The following is an 11,914-nucleotide window of genomic DNA, read 5'->3' as shown; positions in this document are numbered from 1 at the left end:
CAGCAAGTCTACCTGTAACCTTTAGTCAATAAACAAGGAAGTACCGACAGTCCGTTGATCTTTTAACATTCATCCATCCTCACAACGTATCATTCACATATCATTCATCGAACTCGTTCCAGACATTTTTCATTCGTTGTTTTAACCATCACCCCTTTATTTACGAACGAGTTCGAAACAGAGACGAAGTTGTAATACTCAACCGATTTAGATCTTTGTTTGGTACGATCAAATTTTAATTAAATAAAACAAAACATTTATATCAGTATAAATCTACAAGTATTAAATAACGTTGCCACCATTTACGTGTTAAATTGGCATAAGTCGTTTAAAATATTTTGAGTTTTACCTCTCCAATGTCCCGTATTTCTTCCAATTAGTGATGCCATATATATCTTAAGGTCGTAGAAATATTACCCGATTTATAAGAGCGCAGTTCACAGTACGTTGATTTCTACATATCGTTATTTATGAAAACGTAAGTGGAAGGAAACATTTAATTCGCATTATTTATTGCCAAATATAATGTTTGAACCTTATTGTACTATATTCGTATGTTGTTGTAGGCTTAACTCATTTGTCATATATAGATGAAGTCGTGAAGATGAATCTAAATGCTCTAAAACTGTCATGATGGTCATACTTTAATCTCAAAGACCTGAGAAGTGGTTTACCTAAAACTATTTCCATTGACAAAAAGAAATGCGGTTTTCGTTGTATCGGTGTAATTCAGAACGATTATTTTAATAAATGGGACTTTCGCTCACTTACAAATTTGTGTTTTTGTTTCTTTTCACTTCATTTGGTTATTTTAATACTTATACTTATCTAGGAACACATCTCTTCATTTTTTTTCACAATAAATCGGAGATTCCATTTTCGTAATCGATTATAAGTTATGTCCATAATTTGAATTTGCTCAGTTTTAAAAGATACGTATGATGCGAACATTTTTAGTGGAATGACTAGGTGCGATAAAATGAATCACAATAGGATTGCTGATCTTACTGCATTGTGTGAGACGTAGTAAATAGATGTTGTTCTGCAACTACATATTTTATTTTTTTTTTTTATATTTACTTTGTTTCATAAGAGCATCGACTTTCCATTCGTGAATCTAAATTTCCTTAGTATTTATCCAGCTTAATAGCTCCTCTAATTATTACAAACTGCAATATACCAGTTTAGGTGAAACTTTGTAGTAGATATAATAAACGCAATATTCGATTTGTAAGGATAAGCCCGAGCGATTGTAAATTTAGCTTTAGCAGATCCTCTAGAGATTAATGGTGCTTTCAATAACAGCGATATTATTTCGTTTACAGCTTCCGTAAGCTTATCAAGCGGCTGAAGTGTGAAGTCTCTGCGCTTTTCAGGAGATAACAGGATACGCGGCGGGTGAGTTAGCGTCGCACTAAATCAAGACAACCGAGAGGATTCTGTCATCATACTGAACTGCAGGTTGAGTCGTTAATCATTTGGACCTGGGTATCTGTGACCACGGTCTAAATGCTCGATATGCCGTCCAGGTGTGCCCAAAGCGGCGAACTCTCATTATTAACTGTTTTAATAAAGCGACTGATGGGAAAATTAGTCCTTGTTTGTATTTCCAGAGGCTCCTACCTAGTTCGCATTCACCGGTGCACCTGCTTGGAATAATTATCGCGAACGCTAGGTACAAAGGGCAGATGGATCTTTTATTGCCAAAGTGGAGAACAGCGGCAGTAAAAAGGAAGCGATTTCCGGAAAACAATAGCCATCGACGCTTTTGTCTTTAGTTTCGCTCACGTGCCTGCATGCAAGAAACTTTGTTTAATATAAGTACGTAGGTGAAATTTCAATTGATCAAAAGAAAATCGTGGGAGAGCAAGTTTTCTTTTATGTCACGCGTCCGACACAAATAATGTGATCTTGACATTTGCTCATCTCTGCAGAGCCATAAAAATACTGAAATTGTAGCTTTTATTGATATATATGCTGAAATAGATACTTTTACACACATGGCTCCATCTTGCGCTTCTCTGTTTTCCAGAAAAAATATGCCTGTACGAGCTACATTAAGAAAACCTGAATTCACTAATCGCTTCAATGGATTTTTCTTATTTTATCTCTTATTTTCTTTCTTCCGATATTTGCACTGATTGCACAATAAAAATACGCCAGATGGTTTACAATGAAATAAGACACGAGAATACGTTTAATAACATCCTTTTGTTCATAGATTTTTTTCTCTAGCTGAATTCAGTCTTCTAGGTATAAATTATCTAGATTAGTTTTTTATAAAATAATTGTAATTAAAACTTATTGAGCTTTGTTTCATTTTTCTTTTTAGAAATACATAAATACCTACCAAGCATTTAATTAAATACAGTGTTTCTCACAGAGGATAACTCATCTGTTTATTAGGGATACAAATTTATTCTGTAAAAAACAGGTTTAATGGCAAAGCGAAAATATAAAATTATATACACAGAACTGCCCCTACTTCGTGTGACAGATACCATCTATACACCCAGTGGCGGCTGGTGGGTCAAAATTCCGGGTCGGCCAAATATTTTGAGTCTACACCTTGGTGTTATATATTTTCGTAATGTATGGCTGCTACTCATTAACCACTGACATTTTACGTGCCAGGATGTACAAAACATCTCAAATGTTTCGACCTGTTAAAATAATTTTTTATAGGAAATTGACAATGTCAGTTTGATTCCAAATACTATTAATCCTTAATTCTACTTGTTCTGCTTTATCATTAATTGAGAACCACCGAAAACATTATTTTTACTGAGTTCCGCGTCGACCGGCGGCTATACGGCTTGCCGACCCCGGACATCCACAATTAAATAATAATAATTAAATAATGACATGCAGTTAAAAAATATAAAAAAAGTAATAATAAAAGTACCAACTGTTAACTATCTTCATTTACATTTATTTTTTTTAATGTATATGACAAATTGTCAAATAAATTAATTGAATAATTGAAAAATTAAAATGATTTAAAACTTTAAATTCGTTTCTGAAATATCTGAAAACGCTTAGATGCTAAAAATACAGAAAAAGCGCATTTATGTTGTAGCTAAGTTATGTCCGAAAAATAAAATTTTAGATAATTTAATGTAATTTTTTTCGTTTATTATTCATACACAGGAAAATGTATTAAATCGACAATTATTATTATTAAAAAAAAATAGTATGCACTGAAGAACATCGAAGCCGTTATTGTTTTGTAATTTGGTTAGCTATCTTAAATATTAAGCGTTTTAAAAACTAAATTCGCGTTGCTGGGTACGGCGAAGGAGGATTTTGCCGGACCTGGTACAACATACGTTCCGCCAGGTCTTTGTCTACTACAGTGTACTAGACAAAGGGAACGATGAAACCGTAAGCTGCTACGAAGTCGAAACATCGAGCATAATGCATTCCTGGATACGGCGTGCCAAAATCTCGCCGGCAAAGCGTGTTTATCAGCATTTAAAATTAGCAACAAGTGCTTTATTTTGTACCTACAATATAATAAAATATATTTTTAATATATATGATCTATCCTAACATACATTCAAACTTTATTTCTTTTTTTATTTTCTAATTTCAACGCTTACTAAGTATTTTAAAATGACTGGTACGGCGTGGCCGACCCTGCCGCCCCTGACCAGCCGCCCCTGTATACACCACAGGATATTTTCTAATAAATCTTCGTTAAACAATTTTTTTGGAATCGTATTAACTTTGTGGTCGGTGTAAATATACTGATCTAAAGTTATACCATATAGCGTTTCTACTAACGTTACGTTGTTCTCAAAATGTTGTTTTTGAGATAATCTGCAACATCTTCACGATTCTAAATAAATAAAAGCATATCCTGGTGCTACTTTATCTTAAAGCACATTTTCAGCACATATTTATTAATAAATGTTTGAAATGACTTATCTTACGTAGATACGTGTGCTAAAATTGGAACAATTCAAAGAAGATTATCATGAGCCCTGCGCAAGGATGACACGCAAAATCGTGAAGCGTTCCACATTTTTTTTATGCGTCTATCGACCGCCGGCTCTGGTGGTAAATTATTCTGGCTGGCTATCGCTCCTTAGACAACTGCCTGCTAACGTCTTGACTGGTGGTGATTTCAATCTAGATCACATCTTGTAGAGGTATGGTACTATCAGATCTGACAGTGTTGATTTCGCCAACGTTATGTTCCTTATTCTGTTCAGCAGTCATCTGACCTGCACTTTCGTTTCAGCCAACGTTTCCTTGACCAGTCAATGGTTGTTATTAGAAATACCTCTAAGTTCACAATTTGACGATTGTAATCGATTTCCTTACACAACACTCTCTGGAAATTTCAACCCCTTATTTGACCTAGACCAATATTAGAATAACTTTGCGCTTCATTTTAACGTCTTCAGAATTTTGTAAAGTTAAATACGTACTAAACTTAATTACCAGTGCAACAAACGCAACAATTCCCAAAAGTTCATCACCAGCTCGAGTCGTCATGGTGGGACCTAGACTGCATCGACCTTGTAAAACCTCGAACCGACGCTTTAAGTTCAACACGTGTAAAGGTTGGAGAACTTATGTAACTTTTCTGGGACAATGTAGACCTATAGGATAAATCTGGCAAATGTCAAAAAAAAATCCACCAAATTGGAACTGTAACGTGTGCTGTTGCTGTCCCAACCACTTCTCACCAACGATTTTAAAATTCTGGAACCGCCAGCATTTTACTAAGAAATTCGTGACATTCATCTCCCTACTCCTTACTTTCATCGGTTGAAGAAAAAAATTAACTTTCGTGAATTGCAGTGCTCTTTGAAGGCGTCTAACTACATTTTCACAGGCTTTTATAGAATTACCTATGTTATTGTTAATCCATCTACCTCACCAAATGAAACAGTTCTTCTTATGATCGTTAATGAATGCTATAACGAAAATAAATTTCCAACTACTCTTAAAAACGTGTACCGTTTGTTTATTGTTAAAACTTTCGAACAAGTCGACGTTTATAGCACGTTCTTGAATAAGAACAAGTTTTACTTGGCTTGCAAATTAGACACAAATGAGGTTCCAGTTCGCCTCATATTCAACTAACAGCCTGCATTTTTGCAGATATCAAGCAAGGATATAATGCAGTTGGTTGACACCTTTTAAACGAGATGCTGCAGCAATCGTCGTAATTATCTCCGTGAAGATAAGAATTTTTTTCAAGCCCCGCATAATATTTACGGGCTTTCCTCAAAGACCGGTTCTAAACCCCATACCTACCATTTCATTTGTGCACAATGCCATGAAACGAGAGGATGTATTCAATCTTTAGATGATGTTTGTATTTAATTATCTATGTTGACACCAATTCGATCAAAAATGCGAGGACGTCATCTTAACATATTGAAAAGTAAATAACACCTACTTAAATTTTATGAAGTACATAATTTTTGTGTTGACAACGATCAAAAACCTAAAGACCGCATCTCAAAATTTTGCTGAATAAATCCTGTCAGTGCATTCATATTTTTCATTTTCCACAGGTGGCCCTAAAATATATGTATTAATGAAAGAAGCAATACCTTTTACTGATTAATAACAATAAATAACTAATAATACGAACGACAAATTACTTAGTATCACATTTTGCCCGACCAAATTGATAGTTACATTTTGTCCCTCCTAAAACGTTGATAACGTTATCACAAAATTTTTAAGGAAAACTTACTTGAAACGGGTACACGTATCTTTACCTGTAGTTTAAAAATTCGCACCAATTTTTTCCTAATTTATAGGGGTTACCATAAAAAATCGAATTCGCAGAATTAAAGTTTATTAAGGAAAATCGATTTATCTGAATTTGTTTCAGGGGTGAAGGAATATCTTTTTTTACAATTTTAGACTAATTTTTTGAGAATTTTTCGATAATTTTTCCAAGAATTTTGGAGTTTTATATAACCACGATCCATTTTGTAAACCAATAAGCGCTACAAGAAAAAAGGAAATTATCAACCACTTAGTAGGGGTCACAAATCTTTGCGCTCATGGGTTATCAGGACTTTTCAAAAGTGTACAAACAAATCTGAACCACATTGAACACATACCGAGTGAAGGTGATAAAGGTAAAGTTGGAAACCGGAAAATTAAAAAAAATACAGTAAAATTTAAATATATCTACTACTACGTTAATCGGTAATTTAAAATCGGCGTGGGTAAAACTCAACCATTTATTTCACAACAATACAAAACTACACAAGTAACCATACAGCGATTATATACAGAATAATTCCGACTCGACTGGAATGGTTTCTACTAGACTCAAATTCTCTCATTTGTTGGACTCCGACTGGACTATTCCCGGTGGTGGTCTTTATTTAAACAGCCACTCGCTCCCTTCTAGATATTTGGCGATCGAGGTTGTTCTAGAATCCGCCATCGAGACTTTCGGCAACCCTCTCCCGGAATTGCTTTAGGCGAACGCCGCCCGACCGCCGACAGCAATCATCGCCGCACATACTAGAAGGCCGAAAAAAATAATTATTGATGTGTTTCTAATAAAATTAATAATAACTTTATTTAATCTTTATCTGAGTGGATCGTGCAGAAGTTTTAATTTAAGTAATGTTATAATTAGAATTAATATAATGTGTTTCATGCATAATGCCGAGCCCTACAAATTTTAAATGCAACTAGCAAAACATTTCACTTCTAGTGAGATATTTTTATTAAAAAATTAGATTTGGCACCATTTGTCACATTATTTGCTATAGTGTATTCGAACGATGAGAAATGTGATACGACTTTAATTAATACTTATATGGAGAATGTAAGAAAAATGCTTTTGCAGCTGACCGGTTGCATGCCATACGATTTCCAAAAACTGCAGATGACAAGATCTTTAAAACAATCGAGGCAGCTTTAAGAAAGGACTGGTTCCCTATTAAAAGAAATAGAGCCATAACAGCAACGACATCAGAAATGAGGGTGTTAGAAATTATAATTTAAATTGTTTCTGGAAGACATAGATTTAGAAACGATGCAAAATTTATGGTATTAGACGTTACACCATTAGATTTTTTTATGGGGCACACTGAAGAAACGGGTTTATAAAACCCCAATACTTAGTGTGAAACACTTGGAACAAAGAATTTCTGAAAAATGCCCCGTTATTGCACCTGACATTTTAATGAGAGTGAAGAGATCGTTTTGGACAAAACTGCAAGCGTGCTAACAAAATGAGGGACGGCATTTTGGTATCTGTTGGATTAGTATTGTTAACTTGTTTGTTTGGTTTTCGAATAATAGACCTTATAATTCACATATTTTGTTCTTCAGGTTATTTATTAATCTCTTCGGTTTAACCTAAAACAATAACTAAAAGTGTCTTGAACTGACAAACTGCAGAAACAAACACTAACGATAATTATCAAAATATTTATTTCATGTCAGTGCTAAACCCTAGGTACTGTTCGACATAAATTTGCGTTTAGGTACAACGGAGGTGTCGTAATTCACACTAAGGTTTGAACACGGACGTTATGGTTTTTTGGTGCCCATATTTAAATGTGTCCCATTTTATAAAAAGAGATCTGTATATTACATATTATAAACAAATGGGTGCACCATTCTTGATTTGTACAATAGATACAAAACATATGCATAAGTATAAAAAGTACTAGCCACAGTTTAAGAAAAAAAAACTTCACCAATGGTTCGAACACACGACCTTCGCTGCTCTGCGAAAATTTGGATGTCCTAGGGTAGAGGACGTCATCAAATTGTTGGTGGGGATATTAGCCAAATTTTGGTTAGCGTTTTATCATCTACTTACAAGATATTCCTAAAATACATTTAAAATTTGACAGTCAGTAGGTAGTTATGGATATTATCTGTCAAATAAAAGTCGAGACAATCAAACCATAGAGACACGACAGGTAGGCAAACGGAAATGGTTATACCAATTTTTTAGTACTCTAGGCGTCACGAAATGTCTAGAAAACGTGAAAACATTCGCTTGAGCTCGGGCAGTAATAAAAAAGTGTGTAAATATCGTCATGGAAAAGGAACATGTATATATTTCAATTAAGTATTTCATTAGTCGTAGGTAGGTACCTACTTGTTTTGCATGAAGTTTGAAATTTAAAAATTGTAGCCAGCGTTTTTGAATTTTTGAGAACTGGTAAGTAACTATTAAAATTTATCGATCCACATCATCTAGAAAGTTAATAACGACATTCTAAAAATTTATTAAATAAATGTTTGTTAAAGAATGTGCTTCAAAGTAACGGTAGATATTTTTTAGATTTTTCTTATGAAGGGAAGCATATCCTATTTTTTTCCAATAAAAGTTAGCCGTCTATAAGTATATTAGCTCAGATTTTTTTTCCTATGTCGTGTCTGAAATGTCATATCGACTGTTATAAGTTAATAACCTTTAAACTGAGTTTGACATCGAAATGACACCTGTCTCGAACACAATGACAAACACTACGACATACGAAAAAAATTAGTCGAAAGTTGTTTCGAAAAAACTTCCCTCCCCCTAAAGTACAATGAAACATATCCAGCATTTTCGAAAATTATAAGATTTGATTTTGCGAATTTAATTTTTTTTAGAACCCCTATAAGTTGATTGAAATTGGGGGGAATAAACCGATATATTTTGATTAAAAATTTATTATGCTTATGATAACTTTATACGATCCTGATTTACAAGTATAGACTGATCATAGTTTGCACATTTTAGATACGATTTATTCGGCAACATTTTGAGATGATTTTTTTAGGTTGATAAATAGATACATTTTGATTAAAAAATCACCGTGCTTAAAATAACTTCAAAACGTCTGCCAGATTTCAATGTAAAAAGAGAAAGAAACATAAATAAATTGACTTATTCATGACTTTTTTGAGTGAACCTGTATAAGCAAATCTGGAAAATATATATGAATGGAATGACAAATCATAAGTATTCATCATATTTTACACATTTTAGAGGTGGCGTAATGAATATTTTGGGGGATAACTAAATATATTTTAATTAAAAATTTACCATGCTTATGTTAACTTCTTTAAAACATCAGCAAGATTTCAAAGCATTCCGTTTTGCAGATTCAAAATTAAATTGCAAAATGTTGCTACATAATTTTTTTTTTCCAAAAATTTGGACACTTCGGGTTAAAATTCAAGACGAATTCATAAGCTACACGTGCAGGACTATGTTATTTTAAACAATTTAAAACCCATTTACTATGTACAATTTTGAGATGACGTCATCACATTATTGGTGGGAAAGATTAGACAAAGTTTGGTTAGCGTTTTACACGTATAAAATTTGACAATAATCGCTCCAGTAGTTTCGCAGATTATCTGTCTAACAAAAATCGTCGCGGAAGACGGTCAGACAGACAGATAGACGGAAACGAGAAACCCATTTGTTCGTATGTACTAGTAGGTACAATACCTATGTCAAATCACTCGTTGAATTTTTCGCTTTGGCTATTTCGTAAAAGCAAAGTAGGTGTGTCTTTTAAAAGTTGCTTAATTTATGTGCGATATTATTGTATCTACCTTAATTCCATATTAACATAGCATGACATTCAAAAAATAACTATGTATTTGCAGTTTAAAACAATAATTAAAACAAAGTTATTAATGGCATTGCATCATCTTACTCCTAAAATCGAGATACTTTTATAGTAGGAATGCAAATCATTTCGTAGGCGTGTAAATGAAACGCTAAACTTTTGACAAAATATTCTTATCTATTGGTAAAAATACATAACAATAATAACTGTAAGTTAACCAGCACACAAAAATCTGTGTAAAACAGAACAAATGGCGACCATTTTAAAATCGTTTACTCAACATTGGCTCTTAAATAAAGCTCCACATATCGCTGATGACGTCAGTTCGGAATCCATACTGAAATAATTTACAAACAAAAGACTAAATTTAGGAAGGATGCAAGCAGCAATGTCCACAAATACCTCACAAAAACTTGATTGTTCTGTTTCATTTAAAAACTGCCATTCTTTTATTGAAGATAATACAGCAACAATACCTACTTTTAAAAGTTAAAACTCTCAAAATGTCAAATTCTGTGTTCGCTGGTTCTAAATTGCGAATTTAAGGGGTTTTACACCATAAAAATATTAAACACTCGGAAAGATCAATACATAAAATGAAACCTTCCATGTCTTATGTGATTTTACACGGTAAAATTTTGCATTTCCTAATCCACTCAATAAAAATATCAAATTTTCGGTAAATGAAGTCCAGCGTTAAAACCGCCTGCTGTAAATTGTAAACATCAACTTAAAGTATGGTTAGTTCTGTGACACATTCTAATTACCTATGTGTAGTGTTTGTAAATTAGGGCAAACCACGAAAAAGCCGAGTATGAAAGTGGTACAGAAAGTGACAATGAAACAAATCTGGTCACACCTGAAACACAATATAAAAACGAACAAATTATGAAAGAATAAGCAAGTCGAGAGCGACCTTACTAATCTAAGCGAGAAGTTTCGACGTAACGTTTGTAATAACATAATTTTTTTACTGTTGTTAAGCAGGTATAGGAACTAGCTACAACACAATTTTTTGTTTGTTAAATTTTATTTTAAAAATGTGTAGTAATATTGATGTAAACACTTAGGATAGAGGAGCTTATATCGTACCTACCACTTTTTGCATTTTTTGTTCTAAATATGTATTCAAACATTTCACCAAATAGCAGGACAATTTACTATTCCTTTATTTAGTGTTTTAGTTGTTATTTAGCAATTTAGAAAATAAGTTTCCCAAATTGTACCACTTAGTAGCGTTATAATCGTATCGGCTACACCTTTCATTAAAAATTAAGAACAATAATGACAATTTAATAAGTCAATGTTTTAATGTAAGAAAATACATATTCAAAATTAAAAAAAAAATCGCAAAATATAGATATACATTCTAAAATTACATTTAAAATTTTTTAAAATTAAAATATTTTCTGAGCAGTCTTGTAATAGCTAAGATGTAGGAACGTGTTGAGTAAATTTCTAAAAGTAAGCATTTTTAGGTAGGTACAAATATCACATACGACGTAGGTATTCCTTCTTGCCACCTTTTGGGACTCCCGAAACCCCGTATATAACGTACTGAAGAGTTTGTCCGCCATTTTCTAGACACGTGGTATATCTCGCAGATTTTGTTTTTCTCTGCAAGATGATAAGCAGTTTTTTCTAATATCTTTAATGGTAGTACCAAAGAAAACATTCCTAGAGTTTTTGTATTTGTCTGCTTATAGTTTATTTTCAATTTTAGAAATAAAAGACTGTGACTTATTTATATGCAGTAATTGCTCTCTCCATATCTTTCTCTTCCCACTTCCCATATTTTCTTTTTTAATCCATTCTATTTACAAGTATTTAGATACAGCAATTGTTACTGTAAATTCTTTGAATTTTTTTAAATCGAATAGGTATAAAATAAGAAGCATCAGAGCAGTACAATTTAGAAAACCGTCACACAATTTTTTAATACTGGACGCAATTTTAATATTAAAATCATTATTTGTGTGTTCCGTATTGGGAAAATGAATAAAATTTACAATCTTCTACAGATATATGATCAAATCGAGGTAATAGAAAGTACAGAGCCTACTATACAGGGTGATTTTTTTTAACTTGAAACTTTCAAATCTCTCTAAGAATAATCACTCTACAAAAAAATGTTTAATCATTCCATGGGCGAAATACTTTGGTGTAAAAAAACTAGTCCCCCTTCCGCTCTTTGTAGGTGGGGCGGGGGGTAACTTTGAAATTTTAAATAGAAACCTCGATTTTTTATTATACATTTGGATTCTACGGCTAAAAGTGCGTAGGGTTTATCTAAAACATTTTTTTATATTCATAACAGACAATGCTGTAATAAACGA

General features: G+C 33.0%; 1 non-coding gene across 1 annotated transcript; it reads left to right on the top strand.

Annotated features, from left to right (window-relative positions):
• Positions 1 to 3,926: 3,926 nt before the first annotated feature.
• LOC135130711 (U6 spliceosomal RNA) lies at positions 3,927 to 4,031 on the top strand. Its single transcript, XR_010280838.1, has one exon. It is a non-coding gene; the product is annotated as a U6 spliceosomal RNA (small nuclear RNA).
• Positions 4,032 to 11,914: the final 7,883 nt, after the last annotated feature.

The sequence above is a fragment of the Zophobas morio genome, unplaced genomic scaffold (genome assembly GCF_036711695.1).
Source record: "Zophobas morio isolate AGI-343-1 ecotype UQ-CSIRO unplaced genomic scaffold, CSIRO_AGI_Zmor_V1 ptg000017l, whole genome shotgun sequence".
Classification (NCBI taxonomy): Eukaryota; Metazoa; Arthropoda; class Insecta; order Coleoptera; family Tenebrionidae; genus Zophobas; species Zophobas morio.
The sequence above is the reverse complement of the archived record's forward strand: the minus strand, read 5'-3'. Positions and strand labels throughout refer to the sequence as shown.